Here is a 26088-nt window from a genome sequence, read left to right on the forward strand (position 1 = left end):
TCAACGTTTAGCACTGCTTGCAGGTATGCCAAGCGTTATATACGAGTAACAGGTTGGCTGATAAGTCCCCGGTCTGACACATAGATGGCGTCGCTAGTATTAAATGCATATTATTTTTATATAGTACCAGCCTTCAAATGATTCGAGTCAAAATTTGACGTCTGTAAGTCAATTAGTTTGTGAGGTAGGGCGTCTTTTGTGAAGCAACTTTTATTATTGTGAAAAAAAATGGAAAAAACGTATTTCGTGTTTTGATAAAATACTGTTTTCTGAAGGGAAAAAAACGGTGGAAGCAAAAACTTGGCTTGATAAGGAGTTTCCGGACTCTGGAAATCAACAATAATTGATTGGTATGCAAAATTCAAGCGTGGTGAAATGAGCACGGAGGACGGTGAACGCAGTGGACGCCCGAAAGAGGTGGTTACCGACGAAAACATAAAAAATCCACAAAATGATTTTGAATGACCGTAAAATGAAGTTGATCGAGATAGCAGAGGCCTTAAAGATATCAAAGAAACGTGTTGGTCATATCATTTATCAATATTTGGATATGCGGAAGCTCTGTGCGAAATGGGTGCCGCACGAGCCCACATTTGACCAAAAACAACAACGTGTTGATGATTCTGAGCGGTGTTTGCAGCTGTTAACTCGTAATACACCCGAGTTTTTCCGTCGATATGTGACAATGGATGAAACATGGCTCCATCACTACACTTCTGAGTCCAATCGACAGTCGGCTGAGTGGACAGCGACCGGTGAACCGTCTCCGAAGCGTGGAAAGACTCAAAAGTCCGCTGGCACAGTAATGGCCTCTGTTTTTTGGGATGCGCATGGAATAATTTTTATCGATTATCTTGAGAAGGGAAAAACCATCAAGAGTGAATATTATATGGCGTTATTGGAGCGTTTGAAGGTTGAAATCGCGGCAAAACGGCCCTATATGAAGAAGAAAAAAGTGTTGTTCCACCAAGACAACGCACCGTGCCACAAGTCATTGAGAACGATGGCAAAAATTCATGAATTGGGCTTCGAATTGCTTCCCTACCCACCGTATTCTCCAGATCTGGCCCCAGCGACTTTTTCTTGTTCTCAGACCTCAAAAGGATGCTCGCAGGGAAAAAATTTGGCTGCAATGAAGAGGTGATCGCCGAAACAGAGGCCTATTTTGAGGCAAAACCGAAGGAGTACTACCAAAATGGTATCAAAAAATTGGAAGGTCGTTATAATCGTTGTATCGCTGTTGAAGGCAACTATGTTGAATAATAAAAACGAATTTTGACAAAAAAAGAATGTGTTTTTCTTTGTTAGACCGGGGACTTATCAGCCAACCGGAATATATTATACCAAGTATGGAGAAGCGGGAGGATAGGAGGATACCTTTCGGAACTCTGAATATGTATACAAATTGATCTAAAATGGACTAAAGCACTGGTAACGGTATTTATTGCAGCGAGCTATAAATAAAACGAAGAAACGATGACACTTTTTGGAGCTGCAACGAAACTGCATCAATTTTCTGTAATTTCAGGTCAAAAACCACAAATTAAAAGAATGAAAGTAAAAGAGTCGTGGCATGCACCAGAATGAGATGGATCCATCTCATCCGAATCATCATGGTCATGATCCGAATCCTCATCTCATGGTCACAGATCTGTACATATTTTAAAAATTCTGTCATATTTAGAAAATGAAGGCTTTACATTTAAACTATAGTACCCCTTTCTGTTTTGATAGAGGTGCTTGTTCCGTGAAGGAGCAATAATGCGGACATGCGTCCAGTCAACATATATTAAAAATAAAAAGTTTCAAGCAACTCAAGTGGGTTAATGGCATCGCGTAGCTTTCTCCTTTCCATCCTTTGGCCATTGTTTCTTTGATGCGCCTTTTCCTCAGCTACTATCATAAACAAGGCTCTAAACATTTTTCACGTTTTTTCGCTTTTAACTTAAGTTTTACATTAATACAATTTCAATTCAAAATTTGTATTAAAATAAAACAGTTGAAATAAAACAGCTGACTTCGAATACTCTAAACTATTCTCCCTTATTATTCCCTTCCCCTTGTGTTTAGAGTAGGGGGAATTTATTGCTGGGGAAATGAATTCCCAGGGAACACATTCCCCAGGGAATATTCAGAATTGGGCTAATAGATTAGTGTTGGGAAAGTAACGAGTATTTGATTACAAGTACTCGTTACTGACTAATTTTATGAGTACTCGTTACTAGTAAATGAGTACTCAATATCTTCAATGCCAGTTTTTTCTTCTAACGGTAAGTAAGTTGGCGGTTTGGAAGTAAAATTCTTGGCTTCTTGGAAAATGTTAATTGAAGTTTTCGAAAATCGTTTTATCAGTTAAAATGACACGAAAAGGATATATGGTTTCATCTTTGAAGAAAGTGAAAAATTTATCTGATTTCTTAAAAACGTTTGCATTTGAAAAAAAAATTGCATTGGGTGTAGGTGGGAGCTTTAATTTAAAGAATCACATGGATCACGTCTCATGCGAATAGTATGAATAATAATGTCGTTGATTTCAGCTTGTTCAATCCAATTGTTTTCAGAGAAGGGCCCAAGCTTATTCAAAAACCCATGGAAGATTTCAACATTGGGTCGCGCGATAAAAATGATCGCTAAATATTTGCATCCACTGTCAATGGTGGATTTAAAAAGTTTGCAAATTGCAAGCATCAGTAATACACAATGCCATCTAGATATACCCTGACGAAAAAATACCGAATAGTGAATACGAAGTTGGCTCTAAAAATTTTAATGATTGGTAAAAATCTTTTTCTAACGAGACCCATATATCTACAACACCACATTTTATAACACTAGAATGAAACTGGATGTAATCTGCTTTTCTATGCCGTTTTTAAATTTTGAAAAGAAGAAAATATTATTAAAAATTGCCCACAATGTCTTTTTTAACTTTTTTTATAAAAGTAACGAGTAGTAACGAGTACTCAATTCAAAAGTAACGAATAGTAACGAGTAGTCAAAAGTAATCAAAATTTACAACACTATAATAGATACAGTCTCAGCTACGTTTAAATATGATTTCTTTACATCAAAATGCTTTTCTTTATTTTACGGAAAATTTGCCTTACTTCCTAGACATACGACTTTAACAGATTCGTATCCTAAATTTAAAATGAAACAAATTTTTGAAGCAAAGACTATAAATTTTCTTTTAATAAAAATTTCACTATTTTAAAGAAATTTGTTCTTATTATTGTGTAAATTGTGTGTCCCAATATTTAGGTTGCATAATCTTCCATGTTAGGTCAATATTTTCTTCTGTTATGTGCTCAATAAAACAATTCTATGGTGGATATCTATATAATTATTTTCAAAATTTTCGTACACACAAAAAAATTTCACGAAAATTTTTCCAATTAAAATTTTAATTGCGTTTTAAAAAATATTCAACTAAAATTTTAATTGATTCAACAAATTTTTTAATTGAAACAAAAATCAATCACAAAAATAATAGTATCAATTAATTTTTTAATTGGATCAATTAACTTTTTAATTGACCTTCAATTAATTTTTTAATTAATACTATAATTTCTGTGATTGAAGACATTTCAATTAAAAATTAATTGGATCAATTAATTTCGTGATTGAATCAGAAAAAAATTTTTTGTGTGTAAATATATTTATGTGTTACCCTGTATACTCTTATTTTCCCCATTTCTATAATTAAGAGCATCACATTGCTGAAGAGAATGTGTTATACATGGTGGCTCTCATCCCAATCAATGCAGAGAGTACGCTCACATAACAGAACAAAAATGTACAGAATCGTATCTGAAATTGTATATTGCGCGCGCTCTCAACTTGCTCTTTTTGTACTGCGACAGATACAATTTTGTATTGGATTGGATTTTTAAAGAAAAATCAGTCATTGAGTACACAGCGATGAATATGCATCGTTAAAGACGGTTACGTTACGCGTTTTGTCCGTTTTTTTGCCTCCAACACAACAGAAAAATAATAAACAAAAAGTAAAAAAGAAAAAGAAACACAAATACAACAACAACAAAAAAGAAAATGGAAAGAATTAATGCAATAACAACAAACGGTCTTTAGTTGTTGTAGTAGTACGATACCCATTATTCTACATACCTACAAATACATCTCCAACAACAACAACATAAAGAAGATAGCAGCACCTCCACCACAACCACCACCATCTACAATATCAGCAGCAGCAGCAAATAATAATAAAACAAAATAAAAAATGTGAAATTAAAACAATTTTTTCGAATGCACAGAGCAACAAAATAAAGAAGCAAGCAAATAAAAAAAAGAAACAAAATAATTACCACCACACACAACACACAAAATCTATTTAAAATAAAATTCAAAATAAAGAGAAATAAAAACAAGTTTTTTTGTGAAAATAAAAATACATAAAATTTAAGAAAAAAATAATAGAAATTGTTCAAAGAGAAAATACAAAATATTGAGGAAAAAAATTATTGAATTTTTCAGCAAAACCAAAGTTTTTCAAATAAAATCAAAAAATAAGAGCAAGTAAGCGAGTGTTTGAAAAGCAAAAAAAATCGATGTTTACTTCAGTCTGTGCGTTGAAAAATATTGCAAAATTTGAGAATTAAGAAATTCAAAAAAAAAAAAATCATAAAAGTGCATCTGAAAATTATTGTGCAAAAGTGCAAAGATCTCTAATTAATGGTTGAAAAATTTACAAATTAAAAAAATAATAATTGCATAGAAAAAAATTCTAAAAAAAGAAAAATTTTAGAGAAAAAGCAAAAGAGAAAAAAATCTACAAAAATTATAGTGGGAGTGATTTTCTAACTGGATCAAAAGGTAAATAAATTTCATCATTGATGAAATTTTTTTATTAAATGGAGAAAAAAAGAAAATAAATTAAACGCAATTTTTTTAAATCACTATTATTGACTATGTTAATATTATCAAAATAAATATTGCAGTGCGAAATTGTTACGTTTAATTACAAAAATATTTTTGCGACATCTTAATCTTAAATTTAACAGATTTCGTCTTCGATTGTTATATTATTTATTTTATTATAGATTTTTTTTTTTAGATTTTAAGGTTAAAATTTACGAAAAAAATATTTTCTAGCAACGAAAAATAAAATACATTGTTGGACAATTAAATTATTAGGTTTAATTAAAAAAAATATATTTTTTTTTTCAAATGAATTTTATGATTAACAGATTTCACCATAAATTTGGATTTAATTGGCAATAAGAAATTTTATTTACAATAATATAGGATTACAAAAATATTACATAAAATTAAATCACTTTTTTATTTAATATTTTTTATTTAATTTTTTAATTTAATTTAAATCATAATATAAGCTAAGAAATTTAATGGTAACAAAACTTGAAATAGAAAATGTTTATGTAAACAGAAATCATAAAAAAATGTATTTAATTTTTTAGTTAAATAGTTAAAAAAAAACTAAATAATTTATTTTATTATTTAACATTTTAAGCTTTTAAAAATAAACACTTTCGGAAAAAAATACAATTTTTTTAGCTAGGAAAAATAAAATACATTATTGGACAATTAAACTAAATATTTTAATTTTAAAATTTAAATTATTATTATTATTTTTTTTTTTTATTAAATTTACTCAAATTCAGATTTTCTAAAATGATAAATAACGACCAAAATTAATTAATAAATCCATTCTATTCTATAAACAAAGGGTTTTAAATATAAAATTAATTTAGTTTTAGCGCCACTAAAACGATGTTGATTTACTGAAAAAAATATATGAAATTCATTTCAAAACTCTTATTTTACAAAATTCATAGTTTTATTATATAGGTGTAGCCCCCAGAAAAAAGTCCACTAAATTTTTTATATCCGATTTAACTTTAGTTCATTTAACTTTTGTTTGGTACATTGTGCCTAATGTGTTTTTTGTTTTAATTATGTTTTGTTTACTTTAATGACTTGAACTAAAAATGAGAAAAAAATTAAAGTTAAAGTAAAGTATATACACAACTTTACTAAATTTGAAAATAGTTCTTATTTTTTCTAAACAAGGGCGGAAGTTTACTGAAATTGATTTCCTATGTTTCTAAAATGAGTAATTTTTTCTTAAATTGTGTCTGTCTTGAACTTCATATAGCGCTAAAGATATTTTAGCTCCATTTTTTTCCTTTAAAATATGAAGTTTTCTTAAATTTTAATTTAAAGTAATAAATTTTCTTCAATTTTAAAATAATTATTTACTTATTTGTATCATGTTCAATTATATTTCTGTTAAATTTTACTTAAATAAACCTACGTTTTCTTTCATTGTGGTTTCACTATTTTCTGGTTTCGACAATATTTAAAAAAAAAATAATAATTTAATCGAAGTTTACCTGAGAGTTTGATTTATTTAGATATATCCTGAAAGAAAATTTTTCATTCCTGAAGAACGATTTACAAAACCAGTAATTTTTTTAAATCTTTAAAAACTGATAAAAAAATTAAAGACAATTGTTGCGAAGCTTTTCTTAAATTTGGTTTCTTGAGCTCGTAAAGAAAATATTTTACGACAAAGGGAATTTCATTTGTCTATAATTTCGTTCCGGAGAAAAATATATATTTTTTGGGTGTAGTACCTAAAAATTACCTTAAACATTATTTTAAAAAATCTTTAAAAACTAATAAAAAATTAGAGACAATTAATGCGAAGCTTTTCAAAATTTCGGTTTCATTTGCTGTTAAAAAAATATTTAATAACAAAGGGAATTTCGTTAATCTAAAATTTCGTTCTGGAGAAAAGTATTTTTCTTTGGGGTTAGGCCAAAAACAACAATAATGGTAGTAGGTACATTAAAAATTTATTTAAAAAATCTTTAAGTACGAAAATTACAGACAATTGTTGCAAAGCTTTAATTAAATTCGGTTTCATTTGCTCTTAAAAAAATATATTATTATATTATAACAAAGGGAATTTCGATTGTCTAAACTTTCGTTCCAGAGAAAAATATGTTTCTTTGACAATTGTTGCATAGCTTCTCAAAAATTCGATTTTATTTGCTCCTAAAGAAAATAAATTTCGCTACGGAGGAAAATATTTTTTTTTTGCTGTAGTAGGTACCTTAAAAATGTATTTAAAAATCTTTAAAACTAATAAAAAAATAGAGACAATTGTTGCAAAGCTTTTCTTAAATTTGGTTTCTTGAGCTCGTAAAGAAAATATTTTACGACAAAGGGAATTTCATTTGTCTATAATTTCGTTCCGGAGAAAAATATTTTTTTGGGTGTAGTACCTACAAATTACTTTAAAAAGTACCTTAAAAATTATTTTAAAAAAAATCTTTAAAAACTAATAATTAAATTAGAGACAATTATTGCGCAGCTTTTCATAAATTCGGTTTCATTTGCTGTTAAAAAATATTTAATAACAAAGGGAATTTCGTTTGTCTATAATTTCGTTCCGGAGAATTTTTTTTCTATGGGTGTAGTAGGTACCTTAAAATTTATTTTAAAAATCTTTAAAAACAAAAAAAAATATGGAGGCAATTATTACAGAGCTTCTCAAAAATTAGGTTTCTTTTGCTCTTAAAAAATATTTTATAAGGAAAGGAAATTTCGTTGGTCTAAAATTTCGTTCCGGAGGAAAGTATTTTTTGTTTGGTGTGGTAGGTACCTTAATTTTTTTTTAAATATTTAAAAACTAAAAAAAAAAAAATGGAGACAATTATTGCAAAGCTTTTCAAATATTCGGTTTCATTTGCTCTTAATAAAAATATTTTATAACAAAGGGAATTTCGTTTGTCTATAATTTCGTTCCGGAGAAAAATATTTTTCTTTGGGTATAGTCCCTTTTATATATCAAATCTATGAAGGTCAGAACGTAAAAATATAAGATAAATTTTCATATCTTAATCGAACAATTTTTATGTAGAAATATCGACTGTCTTGTTCCCGGTGCATAAATGAGAAAATTCACAAAAATTAAGTGAAACCACCATGAAAAAAATATATATTTATTTTAGAAAAAAAAAAATAACTACAATTTATTACCACTGCGGATTTGATTCAAAGTAACTAATAATTTTGAAAAAAAAAATATATAAAATATAAAAAATATTTTATAAGGAAAGGAAATTTCGTTGGCCTAAAATTTCGTTCCGGAGGAAAGTATTTTTTGTTTGGTGTGGTAGGTACCTTAATTTTTTTTTAAATATTTAAAAACTAAAAAAAAATTGGAGACAATTATTGCAAAGCTTTTCAAATATTCGGTTTCATTTGCTCTTAATAAAAATATTTTATAACAAAGGGAATTTCGTTTGTCTATAATTTCGTTCCGGAGAAAAATATTTTTCTTTGGGTATAGTAGATACTTTAAAAATACATTGGTATACATCCCTTTTATATATCAAATCTATGAAGGTCAGAACGTAAAAATATAAGAAAAATTTTCATATCTTAATCGAACAATTTTTTAATATTTTTCTTTTACCTCTTGATGGTAAGATCATTTATTGCCAGATAATTTTTTACCTTGTCCTATCATTTTGCAGAGCAAAATTTTCCTGCGATTTTAAATATTTCGCAGTATTTGGAACCTTGAAGTAAAAATTTCGAATGAATATGCGTTCCTCTTCAGAATAAATTTTATATTTTTTCTTCCTATGAGGTTGAGGAAAATTCATGCATTTTATATAAGCATCGTCCAGTCTGATTTCCTTTATATCCAAATCCCTATTATATGAGGATCACTTTTATATTGTAAAGTAAAATAAAGTTAATTTTTATTATTTTTTTTTTTTTTGGTTAACGTAAGTTCGGAAATTTTCATTTCAATAGATGTATCTATTTGTCCATAAATCTAAATTTTATTTCTACCTTTTTAAATATTTTTATTTAATTTTATTTAACTATTTTTCTAAAATCGTATTTTTGTTTCTCTTTCAGCGCAGCACTTTCTGCAAATAGGATTAAGGTGGCAACCCCTAAAAATCCGCCGTATCAAAGCGGGCGCGTAACGAAAACGTATCGTGTCGCATACGCACCGAAAATGATCCTTCGAAAGGATCAGTTCGCGGAGTCGGTAATACTATATTAAAACGACCAACGCGTCATGCAAAAAGGTTAAACGTAAGTGCGTGATAAAGTTATTCGTAAAAGTTATTTCAAAATTTCATTTGAGAGAAATGTGGTTTTTGAAAAATAATTTCAAAAGTTTACAAAAACTCATATGAATGTGAATGAAGTGAGTATTATTTAGTTTTGTTTTTCTATTTTGTTAAATAAATACTATTGCTCCAAATTAAAAACACTTAACGAGGAGGTGATTTGGTTTATACAATTGCGAAACAATAACAAAAAAATAAAAACGAGGGAAAATCAATAAAATAAATACTAAATGCAATGTTTAGTTTAATGAAAGAAACGCGCAAACACAATGAATATAACAAAAAAAAAAACCTAGTGGAAAAATACTACAGAATGCGCCCCAGAAATTGCCTAACGAACCCAAGACGTCTCTACAGAAACAGAAGCAATAAAAATTATATACATGCATTGAAACTAATGAAATTACACAGAGAGAAAAATAAAATAAAAATACATCTAAATGTATGGAGCAAACACGTAACGAAAGAAAAAATCAAGAAACCCTTTAATAAGAATCATTTGTTGGCTTTCCTTCGAAAAAGTTTTCTACACACACGGTCGGTCTATGCGATAAGGAATATCAGTATATCTTAACTGAAATTGTATTATTTTTTGTACGCAAAACTAGTTATAGAGGGCGAGTGAGAGAGAGAGAGAGAGAGCGCGCGCGAGAAAATGAATGAGGCTTGCTGTGATGGTTATCTAGGCAAATGAACGATGAACGACTAACGTCAGTTAATGTTAAACAATCAACAACAATGATATAAAATACCAAGCAACTACTAATACTACAGCGACAACAACAACAACAAACTGGGGAAAATGGCACAACTAAACAAACAACAGCAGTGCCAAGAGTTTCAAGTGTAATAATAACATGAAATCCCTCTCTACCTCTTGCTTCCTTTCAAAACCCACCACCCCTCTCCCCCACATATACTACAACCCATCAACACTAAACACATCCATTCGTAGTGAATATCGCGCGTTCAACTCACTACACCGAACATATCAATGATAGTGGAGACTACTCCATTGGGGGAAACAGATAGCATATGTGTGTATGTGGTGTTGGTGTATCTGCTATGCGAAATAAAGTCTTGGTATACACCTTGAGCACAACAATGATGAGTTGTTTGTTCGGCTTCTTGGGTTGTGTGCATTACGAAAACGTCGTCATTATTATCGTCTTTGATTTTTTTCGTTTTGTGGGGACTTTCTGTCAATTCGTTTCTCATTTCCTTTTGTGCTTTTGGTGGGGTTAGGTGGTGAGAGAGAGAGAGAGAGGGGGGGGGGGTTGACAACACTATTGAAGGATTTCTTTACATGCAAGGCGACGACAACTACAAGAAAACTGTACAATGCTTGAAAAAAATCTTGCTTAGAACTACCTTACGTAGATGATGAACATTGTTGCTTTCTCATATACAATCGAATAATTTAATGAGAAAATATTCTACTTTCTTGATAGCTCCCCCATAAAAGGACGTAATTGTATAGTGTTGCCATTTATTTGAAAATGCCCATCGCGGTTAAGAGAGTATTAAAAAAAATAATTAAAATACTTAATTCGATTGCTTGTTAATTTATAGGCGAATGAAAAAACTTAATACCGCGTGTTCCGATATTCGGATATTATTTCTATAGAAAATTTTTACAAAATTTTATTTCTATAGAAAATTTTTCAAAATTTTATTTCTATAGAAAATTTTGTCAAACTTTCATTTCTATAGAAATTTTTGTCAAAATTTTATTTCTATAGAAAATTTTGTCAAATTTTATTCCTATGGAAAATTTTGTTAAAATTTTATTTCTGTAGAAAATTTTGTCAAAATTTATTTCTTTAGAAAATTTTTTCAAAATTTTATTTCCATAGAAAATTTTGTTAAAATTTTATTTCTATAGAAAATTTTGACAAAATTTTATTTCTATAGAAAATTTTGACAAAATTTTATTTCTATAGAAAATTTTGACAAAATTTTATTTCTATAGAAAATTTTGACAAAATTTTATTTCTATAGAAAATTTTGTCAAAATTTTATTTCTATTGAAATTTTGTCAAAATTTTGTCAAAATTTTATATCTACAGAAAATTTGTCAAAATTTTATTTCTATAGAAAATTTGTCAAAATTTTATTTCTATAGAAAATTTAGTCAAAATTTTATTTCTATAGAAATTTATTTCCTAGAAAATTTTGTCATCATTTCATTTCTATCGAAATTTTGTCAAAATTTTATTTCTATAGAAAATTTTGTCAAAATTATATTCTATTGAAATTTTGTCAAAATTTTGTCGAAGTTTTATATCTATAGAAAATTTGTCAACATTTTATTTCTATAGAAAATTTTGACAAAATTTTATATCTATAGAAAATTTTATTTCCATAGAAAATTTTGTCAAAATTTTATTTCATAGAAAATTTTGTCAAAATTTTATTTCTATCGAAATTTTGTCAAAATTTTATTTCTATAGAAAATTTTGTCAAAATTATATTTCTATTGAAATTTTGTCAAAATTTTATATCTATAGAAAATTTGTCAAAATTTTATTTCTATAGAAAATTTTGACAAAATTTTATATCTATAGAAAATTTGTCAAAATTTTAGTTCTATAGATTTTTTTTTCAAAATTTCATTTCTATATAAAATTTTGACAAAATTTTATTTCTATAGAAAATTTGTCAAAATTTTATTTCTATAGAAAATTTCTCAAAATTTTATTTCTATAGAAAATTTTGACAACATTTTATTTCTATAGAAAATTTGTCAAAATTGTATTTTGTCAAAAATTTATTTCTATAGACAATTTATCAAAATTTTATTTCTATAGAAAATGTCTAGCTATTTTCCTCACAAGAATTTCTGATGTGCATATGTGCATATTTTGACAAAATTTTATTTCCATAGAAAATTTTGTCAAAATTTTATTTCCATAGAAAATTTTGACAACATTTTATTTCTATAGAAAATTTAGTCAAAATTTTATTTCCATAGAAAATTTTGTCAACATTTTATTTCCATAGAGAATTTTGTCAAAATTTTATTTCTATTGAAATTTTGTCAAAATTTTATTTCTATAGAAAATTTTATCAAAATTTTGTCGAAATTTTATATCTATAGAAAATTTGTCAAAATTTTATTTCTATAGACAATTTTTACAAAATTTTATTTCTATCGAAAATTTGTCAAAATTTTATTTCTATAGAAAATTTTTACAAAATTTTATTGCTATAGAAAATTTTGTTAAAAATTTATTTCCATAGAAAATTTTGTCAAAAATTTATTTCCATAGAAAATTTTGTCAAAATTTTATTTCTATTGAAAATTTTGTCAATATTTTATTTCCACAGAAAATTTTGTCAAAATTTTATTTCTATAGAAAATTTTGTAAAATTTTATTCATATGAAAAATTTTATTTCCATAGAAAATTTTATCCAAATTTTATTTCTATTGAAAATTTTGTCAAAATTTTATTCCTATAGAAAGTTTTGTTAACATTTTATTTCTATAGAAAATTTTTACAAAATTTTATTTCTATAGAAAATTTGTCAAAATGTCATTTCTATAGAAAATTTGTCAAAATGTCATTTCTATAGAAAATTTTGACAAAATTTTATTTCTATAGAAAATTTGTCAAAATTTTATTTCTATAGAAAATTTTGTCAAAATTTCATTTCCATAGAAAATTTTATCAAAATTTTATTTCTATAGAAAATTTTGACAAAATTTTAATTCTATAGAAAATTTGTCAACATTTTATTTCTATAGAAAATTTGCCAAAATTTTATTTCTATAGAAAATTTTGACAAAATTTTATTTCTATAGAAAATTTGTCATAATTTTATTTCTATAGAAAATTTTGTCAAAAATTTATTTCTATAGAAAATTTGTCAAAATTTTATTTCAATAGAAAATTTTGACAAAATTTTATTTCTATAGAAAATGTCTAGCTATTTTCCTCACAAGAATTTCAGATATGTTCGAAAAAACAGTTTTTCGTGCGAAATCGTGATTTTAGTAGAAGGCTAAAGGTGATAATTTAAAGTATCAAATGTTTTTGGTATATTAACCGCTCTGCAAAGGAACTTTTAATAATTGTGTACTAAGTAATATAGGAAACATATCCTTAAGGTTACTAAGTTGACAACACTCCTGTTAAAGTAACTCGTTGCATATTTAATACTTGACCAAATATTCCCAATATTTGTGAGTTACTTTTACGTAGTAGTCTTTATGTGTGGGGTTTTATTTGTTGTTGCTAGTGGTTCATAACTGGCTTTACTCGCTCTACAGTATGGTGGAACAAACTCTTATACCCTTAGCAAAGACAACATCATGGGACACGATATCACCATACGATTGAAAAACTACTTTTGTTCTCCATTGCGGGCCCGGTATATGTAGTTGGCTTCGTCGCCTTTGCTATTTACACGAAAATGACAAAGACAAAAACTTGTTTATACAACTCGTGTGACAGGGAGAGAAAGAGAGTCCACAAATAAGAGAGTAAAAGTAGTTTAAGCCTTGCAATAGGGCAAAAGGGGTATGTAATACACTGCATGGGTGGATGTGGATAGCATAGTGGGGATAAGAGTGCGTGTTTGTGTGCAGATCAATGTTGCTGTAGTTAATATATATATGGGAAAACTACATTAGCAACATAGCTGCTGAACATAACGACAATTTTGATGTTTGTGCTCACCAAATCCAATAAAAAAACACAGAGAAAAATGTTTGTAACTGTTATTTCTGCTATATATGTGTTTCTCGAAGTGTTTTAGTCAATTTAATACGCAAGCGACAAAACTACTTTTATGGTCTGTAAATAATATTCACTGAGTCCTCTAAAAGTGGTTGCTCCATTAAAGCTGTAGGAGGTTGTGTTTAGTATGAATGAATGGGTGACTTTAGGTTTATGTGTGTGTGTGTGTAGTGGAGAGCCCAATTGGAATAACAAGATTTTATCTCTGTTTGGCGCTTTCTGCTTAGGCGACATTGTTTGTTATGTAGGCAGTATGTGTAACTTTGACGTTTATCTGTCGGACACGTACACTTTTTTATCGTATTTAGCGAAAAACAAACATTTTAAATACACATGCACATACATACACTCTTCAGCATATTACCCATATAACGTCGCTTTCTGTAGCTGTTATAACAGCTAAGAGAGAGTGAGAGAACGGGAGTTATATACAACGATGTACTAATAGTCATAACATGGCCTGCTGTTTATGTTTATCTTCATCAATCCCCCTAACCATTTTAATTTCATACCAGGAATATTTTCAAATTTTGGTCATAACCATAAATATAGCAGAAATCAATGATATTGTATGGGGTATAACAAACGCAGGTAAGAAGAAGTCTCCTATGTGGAAGCCTTGGATAACATATTCTATTCCATTCCCATTTGTGGAATACAATATATATAAGATGTGCACGTGACAAGAGATTTTATTAACATTTGATTCGATTGCATACAAAGGGTCTTGAGTTCAATCACAGTTTCGAACGAATACCAAAAAGTTTTTCAACGATTTCCCCTCTCAGTAATACAGATGACATATCTGAGAGTTTCAAAGCTTCTCTAATCTGAAATGCCATTCGGACTCGGCTATAAAAAGTAGGTCCCTTGTCATTGAGTAAATATAGAATCGATACCATACTTAGCTAAATATGGGAGCCACCGTGGTGCAATGGTTAGCATGCCCGTCTTGCATACACAGGGCCCTGGGTTCAAACCCAGTTTCGACCAAACACCAAAAAAGTTTTTCAGAGGTGGATTATCCCACCTCAGTAATGCTGGTGACATCTCAGAGTGTTTCAGAGCTTCTCTAAGTGGTTTCACTGCAATGTTGAACGCCGTTCGGACTCGTCTATAAAAAGGAGGTCCCTTGTCATTGAGCTTAAAATAAAATCGGACAGCACTCATTGGTAAGAGAGAAGTTCACCACCTCAGTAATGCTGGTGACATCTCAGGGTGTTTCAAAGCTTTCACATTGCAGTTGAACCACATAGATTTCACTGCAATGTGGAACACCGTTCGGACTCGGCTATAAAAAGGATGTCCCTTGTCATTGAACTTAACATAGAATCGGTCAGCACTCATTGGTAAGAGAAAAGTTCACCACTGTGGTATCACAATGGACTGAATATTCTAAGTGAGCCTGGAATATCGGTCTGTCGCTATATCTAACCTAACAGCTCACATCATAGGGTGGGTACTATGTTCGGTTTTCGAGCCGAAAATAAACTTTTTACCGCGGATTCTTTTTTGAATCAAGTAATTTTAAAAGATGAATTTGTACACACAAAAAAATTTCACGAAAAATTTTCCAATTAAAATTTTAATTGAGTTTTAAAAAATATTCAATTAAAAATTTAATTGGTTCAACAAATTCTTTAATTGAAACAAAAATCAATCACAAAAATAATAGTATCAATTAATTTTTTAATTGGATCAATTAACTTTTTAAGTGACCTTCAATTAATTTTTTAATTGATACTATCATTTCTGTGATTGAAGACATTTCAATTAAAAATTATTTGGATCAATTAATTTCGTGATTGAATCAGAAAATTTTTTTTTTGTGTGTAGGCAACCAATGCATTAAACCTTTTCCATCAATGGAAAATAAAATTGTTCCATCCCTGATATTTTGTTTTTTGAGCGAAAAAGAGACTGGCATTCTGCAAAAATTATTTCTCGTTTTATTGGAACTTGTGGTTTCAAGGATTTTTCATAAGTGAGCCTGAAATATCGGTCTGTCGCTATATCTAACCTAACAGCTCACATCATAGGGTGGGTACTATGTTCGGTTTTCGAGCCGAAAATAAGCTTTTTACCGCGGATTCTTTTTTGAATCAAGTAATTTTAAAAGATGAATTTGTACACACAAAAAAAATTCACGTAAAATTTTCCAATTAAAATTTTAATTGAGTTTTAAAAAATATTCAATTAAAAATTTAATTGGTTCAACAAATTCTTTAATTGAAACAAAAATCAATCACAAAAATAATAGTATCAATTAATTTTTTAATTGGATCAATTAACTTTTTAAGTGACCTTCAATTAATTTTTTAATTGATACTATCATTTCTGTGATTGAAGACATTTCAATTAAAAATTAATTGGATCAATTAATTTCGTGATTGAATCAGAAAAAATTTTTTTTGTGTGTAGGCAACCAATGCAAGAAGAGACTGGCATTCTGCAAAAATTATTTCTCGTTTTATTGGAACTTGTGGTTTCAAGGATTTTTCATACATTCTTAGTTCAAAAATATTTCAGTATCACAACAAAAATTCCATTGGGAGATTATTGTTCTTTTTGAATTAAAAATGCGTACCATTTTTAGAATCACATGTATTTCTCTCCGAAAATACTCTTGAAATTCCAGAAAATCGTGTTTTTGACTCTAGCTGTTACAAAATGGAGATTTTCTTCCTGTATGAATTTGTCTGTTTTGCCAAATTTGTAAGAATACAGATTCAGTATAATGGAAACAGCTTTTAGCAAATTTTTTCTCTCAAACTATTAAAATACTTTGTCAAAATTATTGTATCATGAAAATTGTATACACAAAAGGTACTAAACCATTCACGTGGGTACTACGGTACTGACCAAGTTGAAAAAAGTACTATAGTACTGCATTTTCCCATCCCTGATTAATATGGGTCTTAAAAAGTGGCCAATCTATTCTGGAGTTTTATGGTTTCGTCTAAAACCAATCTCTTCCAAATGTTCAAGGCGTAATGCGAAACCAACCCAGAATGGTGTGGGAAAGATAGTTTTTTTCAACACTATTTCCCTATAGGCAATAAACTTTTGCCTTAAATCCATAAAGAAAATTTTTGCTGATGTCCATGTGTATGGTGGCCATATACCAGAAACAAAAATGTTATGTACTGGCATGGGACCTTATTTTTTTCTTATTTGCTTTTTGTAATACCTTCTAGAAGTTGAGAAGACTAAGAAATCCCTGGTCTCAGCTCCTTTTATTCTCCACACAAATACATGTACACTAAAAAACAAGAATATCTTATGAAAACAAGAAGTATGGCCTGCGCCCTTTCTTAGTTTTCTCATTTAAGCTCTCTTTCTCTCGGTAGTTGTCTCTTCGAATTATGACTACATTAATGGTTGGGTGAATATATATGCGTGTATGTGCAAGTGTGTGTATCAATTTAATGAATCCCCACAATAACGTTCATTTTTATCCACTTGTTCGTATGTTTACACATTTACTACATTCGTATATGCATACACACATCCATATACATATATCAATTGATATGATATGAATGTATGTATGTATATGTGTTGTGTTTTTTTTTGCAATTCTTTCGTCTTAATTCTTCCATATACATCAGAAACTATAAGCTACATACCCCCTAAGCATAAAATCAAAGGAATGATGGGTGAGTTTGGGTTTATGGTGAATTTATTCTTAAAAGACTTGTTGGGTTATTATTTTTTTTTAGAGGGGGCAGGCAGTGTGTTGTGGAAGACAAATAATTCAAAAGTAAAGCAAAAAACAACAATAGTATGATCAAGCTAAAGCACAGAAAAAGTAGTCAGTCCATAGAAAAAAAAAAAAGATGAGTACTTGACGAGTAGTACATGTGAATGACAACGAAAACCACAAACTCAGATAAATATTGCAAAAATACTTCAACAATTTTGTATTTAATCTCTGACAATATAAAATTTATGAATAGTTTTTTTTCCATGTATTAGTGTATTCTTCTGATGCCGCCTTCCTTCAATTTAATTCGTCCATAGTTCTATTTCGGGGAAACGGAATCTTGGGATTTCCAGACTAGGAATAATACGCTAAGTGCGATTTCGTTTCTGACCAAATATGTTGCCCTTCTTTTTCCCCAATTGTGAGGGATCCTAAAATTAAAAAATGCAATTCCAAAAATGTTATACACTGATAAAAGAAGTTTCTTTAATGATTTGCTCTTTATTTTCAACCCAAGCCTCGAGTGATGGCATTAAGCTGCAATTTTGGTCATTTGATTGATGTCTTAAGCCCAGAAAAAAGTGAACCCACCATGAAAGAAAATTTTGGTTTATATTAGAAAATTTTAACTAAAGTATTTTAGTAATGGCAATATGATTCAAATAAGTTAATAATTTGTTTCAAATTGAAGAAATTTTATAATTTTTTTTTATTTTTTGTTGTTTAATAAAAATTCATATTATAAATAAAATTGTGTACTTCATTTTTATAAAAAGTTTTTTTCTAATTTTTAGTTCATGCCCAGCGTTGCCACAATGAATTTTTATTTTGGGGCAACATTTTTCCAAAATTGGACCTAAATTCATACCAGCGGTCCACTTTCCAAATTAAATTAATATTATTTAAAAGTTAAAATTTTTCACAAATTTTACTTTAATAGAAAATTTTGTCAAATTTTTATTTCTATTTATTTCTACAGAAAATGTTTTATTTTTTTTATTTCTATAGAAAATTTTATCAAAATTTTATTTCTATAAAAAATTTGTCAAAATGTTATTTCTATAAAAAATTTTGTCAAAATTTTATTTCTATACGAAATTTTGTCAAAATTTTATTTCTATAAAAAATTTTGTCAAAATTTTATTTCTATGAAAAATTTTGTCAAAATTTTATTTCTATACGAAATTTTGTCAAAATTTTATTTCTATAGAAAATTTTGTCAAAATTTTATTTCTATACGAAATTTTGTCAAAATTTTATTTCTATAAAAAATGTTGTCAACATTTTATTTCTATAAAAAATTTTGTCAAAATTTTATTTCTATACGAAATTTTGTCAAAATTTTATTTCTATAGAAAATTTTGTCAAAATTTTATTTCTATAGAAAATTTTGTCAAAATTTTATTTCTATACGAAATTTTGTCAAAATTTTATTTCTATAAAAAGATTGTCAACATTTTATTTCTATAGAAACTTTTGTCACAATTTCACTTCTATAGAAAATGTCAAAATTTTATTTCTATAGAAAATTTTGTCAAAATTTTATTTTTGTAGAAAATTTTGTCAAAATTTTAGTTCTATAGAAAATTTTGTCAAAATTCTATTTCTATAGAAAATTTTGTCAACATTTTATTTCTATAGAAACTTTTGCTACAATTTAGCTTCTATAGGAAATGTCAAAATTTTATTTCTATAGAAAATTTTGTCAAAATTTTATTTCTATAGAAAATTTGTCTAAATTTTATTTCTATATACAATTTTGTTTTTTATTTCTGTAGAAAGTTATCGCAAAATTTTAGAAAATGTTCTTCCTATACAAAATGTTTGCATAATTTTGTATCTATACAAATCTATTTTTAAAGTTTATTTCTGTAATTTTGACAAATTTTTATTTCTATAGAAAATTTTGTTAAAATTTTATTTCTATAAAAAAGTTTGTCAAAATTTTATATCTATAGAAAATTTGGTCAAAATTTTATTTCTATAGAAAATTTTTAAAAAATTACCGATTTGGCGAAAATGGACCAAAATCAACCAAATTCCATTTGGTCCGACCAATGGACCAAACATAAAAATTAATAATTTTTTGGACCAAGTTTGGTCCGATCGGACCAAAATGGCAACGCTGTTCATGCCATTAAAGTAGACTAGTGTTGGGCAAGTAACGACTATTTGATTACAAGTACTCGTTTCTGACTAATTTTTTGAGTATTCGTTACTAGTAAATGAGTACTCTTCAATCTTCAATGTCATTTTATTTCTTTATTGGAAGCAAAATTTTTGAGTTTTGGGAAAGTATTAATTAAAGTTTTGGTAAATCGGTTTTCCCAGTTAAAATGGCGAGAAAAAGAAACAAAATTGGCTTCAGCTCAAAGTATTACAAAAGGTGAAAAATGTAACTTAATTCTTGTAAAGGGTTGGTTTTGGAAACAATGACTCGCGAATAGTATGAAGAATAATGTTGTTGACATCAAAACTATTTTTTCGTACAAGGTGGCAAGCTTATTGAAAAACCCTTGAAAGATTTCAACATTGGCTCTCATCGTTAAATTGAAAATGGTGGATATCTGTTTCTAACGAGGCCTGTATATCTTTTTATAACACGTGAATAAAACTGAAAATGGAATACGCTTTTCTAAACTGTTTTTAAACTTCTAAAAAGAAGAAATTTTTATTAACCCTTTCACTACCGATGTCCACTTAGAAGGACGTTCGAAAAAGACTCCAAAATATATTTTCCCACTTAGTTTCGATTTATTTCTCGATGTTATTTTAAAGTAGAGGCTTTAATATAAATAAGCTATAAATATTTTCAATATTGGTGAGGTCTAAAATACATTTTTATAAACTTCTTTAGCGATAAACGAAAAATACGAAAATTTGAGACAATTTTTCTAATGTATGTTTCTAGTAAATGGACATTCATACAAAAACTATAGCTGATACTTTTTCAGGTTCTTTTTTGTATTTTTTCTCACACTTTGAAGGATATTATAGGCCAAATAGCGCTTATTTTTGTAAGGCCATTTAGTCACAATTCAAGAATCAAATTTTAAGAACAAGCTCATATAGCTCTTGAAGTAATTGAGGCAGGTTTTCAAAATGGCAATTTTTGTTCTACATGCTGTTAGTACAAGTAAAAACAGAAGAAAAATTAAAGTTTTTAACAGTACGTTTATTTCGGTAGTGAAAGGGTTAAAAATTGCCCAAAATGCTTTTTTGTTTAATTTATATTAAAGTAACGAGTACTCAATTCAAAAGTAACGAGTAATCAAAATTTACAACACTAAAGTAGACAAAAAATATTTACAATAAGAAAAAAATTCTCACAAAGAAAGACATAATTATTTTTTTTCACTTGTAAAAGAAAATTTTAGAGTTTGAAGGAAAAAATTCCGAGTTCAAAATTGCAAGAATGTCTTTAGTGCCCTACGAAATTGAACATGGGCGCACTTGTAGTAAAATTTACAAATTTAAAGGAATAATGAGCTATTTTGTGAGAAGTACGAATTTAGTATATCTGCTTCATTTGTGTATATTTGTTCCCCCGTTTTTTACTTCATTTATCTAAAGAACGTCAAAAATTATTGGAATAAAGTTTCCTTTCTCCAAACATTATTAATCCATGAACTAAAATAAAGTTAAATTGGCTTTAGTGAAATAGAGGGTTCACTTTTTTTGATTTTACTGACATGATCCTTGATACTTTAATGGTCGACTTGTAATGCAAATTGCAAACTATGCAATTTTCAAATATGCTTTAATTTTTTTGTAAAAAAAAATCACAGTATTAATTTCTTTGGAATAAACAAAATTTTCTTAGGAGAAAAAATAAGGCAAGTTTTTTTTTAGAAAATTATCTCCAGAAAATTCGATCGATTTGAATTCCCAGAGAATAAAAAAAATTATTCACACATTTTAATTAAAATTAATTCAATAATTTTGCACTAATGAAATGCTTGGTCAATGGTATCCTTTGTGCATACACTCTTAGCCTACAACTGTGTAAGAGGTTTCACAATATTTGCTCTCCTTTAATAGTAAGATTGAGGCATCGAAATCAAAACAAAAATAGATTTCTAACATTTCAATAAAAGAAATAAATTCCATTTTAGTTGTAGGGTTTTTAGAAAATGAATGCAAAACTAAACGAACGTCTCCAGACGCTATCAATCAAAATCTCTCCTCTGTAGAGGTCATACAAAATACAAGGCAGCAGTTATCATAGGAAAAAGTGCCTGCAAACATTTTAGCACAAAGCTTAGAAAACTTTTTTTCTTGCTTCACATCAGAGCCAATTTTGAAAGAACTTTTAACTGCTGTTTTTATTTCAAATATTTTTTCCCAGCAACGATCACAACCTGGCAACAGCACTCGAACGACTAAAAGCAAGATTTTATATGGTATTCAATGAAACCTTAAGAAACCAGCCTTGTTGTTTGCGTCCACGTACTACATTAAAATCTTTTTGCAACTGTATAGAAGAAAGAAACGGCGACGACGTAAAAATATGTGAAGCAATCGCGAACAAAACAGCAACGACAGCAGCAGAAAATAATGAAAACAATTGAAAATCCGCACCTATTTATGCCGTATACGAAGAAAAGAAGAAAAAAACATGAAACTACAAAATACAAAACTGAAGCTCGCTCTATTGTGGTTTACTTGATTTTGCTACAATTCAAATATCACACAATCATAGAGACGAATCTCGCGCGCGCACTAATATACACAAGGGTATACATTTGCTCTCATTTACACGAATGCTATAACATACAGGCGAACAACAGCAAACTCACACACACACACACAGCACAAAAAGAATGCAAAACACCTTTGCACAAAAGCCCCCCACCCCTGTAACTCCCACTGTTTTATAGAGAAAACAAGTTTTCTATAACAGTCATAATTGCGAGCGAGAGAAAGAAAGAATAAGAGATTATGGGAAGATGTGCGAGTTGCCAAAATGGATGAAAAAGAGGTGACTGTTATAACAGAGCCATGACGAAAAATGTGTGTAAGAAGAGTATGGGGGTACATTTTGCTTGTGCTTTAGCCAGAGTTTGCGCTTTGCAAAAACTACAAATGAGGCTCTTGCAATTGTGTATGTTGTGTTTTTTGCTGTGATAGCTGGTTTTTGAACGGGGGGAAAGCTACAAAATACTTGCTGAACTTTTATAAAAGTAAGCGCCTTAGCAAAAATATTTCTCACAATGGTATTATGTAGCCGCCGACTGTTTTTTTTTTTTGTTTTTGTTGGGGAAAGGTCGGGGGTGTATTGCAGCAAGTGTGCGCTGGGTTGATTTGTTACTGCATATTTTAGTATATCTCTCTCTGTGTGTGAGTGTAGTTGGACTGTTGTTGTGTGGTGACTTTTTGTAGTTGTGTGGTAGTACCTCATGTGTTCTGTGCTGAGCTGTCATTTTTTGTTGCTGTTGTTGCTATTTATTTCGTTTGCTCTTTTTTATATAACGTCAACGTCACTAGATTCTTGGTTTGCCTGCCTGTCAGTAATTTGTTTTTGTTTTGTCGAAAACTACCAGGCCAGCCTAAACGTGCTAACTGCCTTTCGAATCGATAATTTTTCGTTGAATATTTCGTTTTCTGTTTTTGGCTGGATTTTGTTGTTTCCTCTTGTATTTTCCAATAAGTTAAACAACGCGTCATCACTGCCGACGCCCCCTTCCATAGGGCACACACTTACATACACTGAGTAATGCATGTGCTTACCCCCAATTGCCCCCGCTAACATTTAATTATTCACCATGTTCCTAATGTGGAGTGGATTTTTTTTTAATTTCAGAGTATATACTACGTAGTACTTAAATCTATATGATTTATTATTAATATATTGTAAAAAAAAAATAAAAATAAAATATTCGAAATGAAATCCATTGTTTTCAACTGAGTTAGACATTGTTTCCCTAAACCTAAAAAAAAATTACTTCAATTGAAGTATGCCGTCCTTCATTTGAAGTTGTTGTCAATTTCGAGAATTTCAAGCAATTTAGCACTCCTTAAATCATTTTATCGAAGGAATACCTTCTTTAGATATTGTTCCTATGAAAGTCTCCGAAATGTTCCCTCTCGTTACTGATTCAGTGCCCGATTTGGTAACATCAGAAGAAACACTTCTACTGGGGCTTGAATTTGGTACTTCAATTTATTTATTTTATATTTATTGCGAAAATAACCAAGCTCATAGGCCAATAGAAGATGATTACAAAAAAAAAAACAACTTATTGTACTTCCATACCAGAATTAATTTATTTACACTGCATAATTAGCAGTTGGTTATAGTTAAATATAAAGTATGCATGTTTACAATACTTAAAAAACTGAGAACAAAAATAAAATAAGATATATCTATATACTATATTTTAAAATTTATAGGGACTATATAAGATTTGTAGGCAGGACTGGAACTAAAAGTTGCATAAAAATAGCAACAGTAAGATAAGGCAGGAACAATTTGATAACATGAATCGGGATAACAAGTACAAAATCAATGAATGTGAAGATGATACTGGAGTAATTTGATGGCAGAAACCAGGAACAGCATGGGTGTAGTATTTAGACGAGGCAGGAAAGTTTGAATAGCAGGAATAAGATATGTATGGTTAAAGCGCAGGAATATAACGGGTATGATGAAAGAGAGTAATGTAAGCAATTAAGAGTCAGGGACTAGCATGAATCAGGAACATGATAGCAAGAATAAGAATAACAGGAACGGACACATGAAATGTATAGTTAAAGGACCATACATAAAATATCCACCATGTGCCGCCTTTTCTCAAGGGTCGGCAAATCTATCAGCTTCAATCTGTTCACGTACGGGGCAAATCCGTTAAGCCCATCCTAAACCATGCAAAGCGAATAACAGAAAATTTATTTTGCTCTGACTCAATTGTAAAAAGGAGACCAACAATAGAACCGTATTCAAAAATTGGACGAACAAGAGACGTACATATATAGTCGCTTACCTTGGAAAGGATCATCGAATTCCTTCGACCAACGCTTTATAAAGCATAAAACAGCCATAGCCTTCTCAACACAAATATAAATGCGACAATTGAAATTCAATTTCGTGTGCAGCCATACCCCCAAATCCTTAAAAGAAGATACCTTCTCCAGAAAATAGTCATCGCTACGATAACCAGTAGACAAAGCACATCTTCTCGAAAAAGTCATACTCTTACATTTCCCCCTATTAAGAGTCGTATTATTCACAACGCAGAATCTACACCTGAACAAATAGATGCAAAAAGTTTCACATCGTCAGCATACTTTAGTATCCCCGAAGATCGAATAACAAATGGTAGATCATTCAAATACAACCCAAAAAGAATGGGACCAAGATGAACATATATCCGCTTCGACTTACAACCCCTAAATAAGAATTTTTGTGACCTTCCAGAAAGATATGAAGATATTCCACTCAAAAACCCCCGAGAAAAGCCAATTAAGTCAAGTTTATAAGTAGGGATCTCATCACTAACCGTGTCAAATGCGTTGCTGAAATCCGTGAATATGATATCCGTCCGATTTGTCACTATTTATCATAACACCATGATGACTAACCGAGACTAACAAGCCAATCTGTGACCAGTTTCTCAAACAACTTTGATATTGCACTTAATTTTACAATGCACCTGTAGTACTACAAAGCCAAGGGGTCCTGACCCATTTGATTAAGTTATATTTTGTATTTAGTTCATAAATAAATATGTTGCATCTTATTGATTATCAGAGCCCTTGCGGACTCAACGGTGTCCTTATTCGCCCGTCTTAAATAATTGCCTGCGACTTTGGAGTTCCATCTGACTCGATGGTTCAAGGGTCCCTTCTGGTCCATTTTTTAACGATATAAAGATATTTGATTAAATAACTGTAAGCTATATTTTATAAGTCCCAGCTGCTATTCGCTAATATAACCAATGCCATGTTATGACCTAACCCCCCAGGAAATACTTTCTTGAATGTCAAATGATGGCGAATTTATTTAGATATTTAAATTTCTAAACCTTTCTGCGTTCATTTAATCCATTAAAATTTGTTTGTTCCTTCCTTATGTAATGGGGGTACTTTATACGGGAGACAGCTACATACTAATACCAGTTCAATTTTCATTGAAGAAAAAATCATGGGAATCCTCTCATTGAATAATCTACCTCTTGCCATCGATGTAAATGCCAATTTCAAAAGAATACAAAATAACACAAAAATATATTCGCCGTACTTGGCGTTTTGCCGATAATAATGGTGATGATGATGATGATTCTGCAACAACAATACCATACGCCGTTCATCAATGTTTTCATCAAAGGATGGCAAAAGAATAACAAAATTCTTGTATTGCTAGATGGGATGTGTTATTGTTTGGATTTGGACAAAAATTCAAGCGACTATTGCTTCAGACTTCAGGTTAGCTGATTTTTCAAAAGCTATAGCCGTCCTACCCATTGTTAAAGTCTTTGTTTGTGCGTTTGTAAC

At 29.4% G+C, this 26088-nt stretch overlaps 1 protein-coding gene across 4 annotated transcripts in view; it reads left to right on the top strand.

Moving 5' to 3' along the window:
* The first annotated feature begins 3871 nt into the window (after positions 1-3871).
* The window catches only part of spen (spen family transcriptional repressor split ends), a 277605-nt gene continuing 255388 nt past the window's right edge, over positions 3872-26088 (top strand). For 2 of the 4 annotated variants that reach the window (XM_075297168.1, XM_075297167.1), the window contains exons 1-2: positions 3872-4836; positions 8926-9223. The gene's annotated coding sequence lies outside the window, so the exon portion shown is untranslated. The remainder of the gene's footprint in view (positions 4837-8925; positions 9224-26088) is intronic. The other 2 variants (XM_075297165.1, XM_075297164.1) reach the window with 2 other exon arrangements.

This window comes from Haematobia irritans, chromosome 2 (assembly GCF_050003625.1).
Source record: "Haematobia irritans isolate KBUSLIRL chromosome 2, ASM5000362v1, whole genome shotgun sequence".
Lineage (NCBI taxonomy): Eukaryota > Metazoa > Arthropoda > Insecta > Diptera > Muscidae > Haematobia > Haematobia irritans.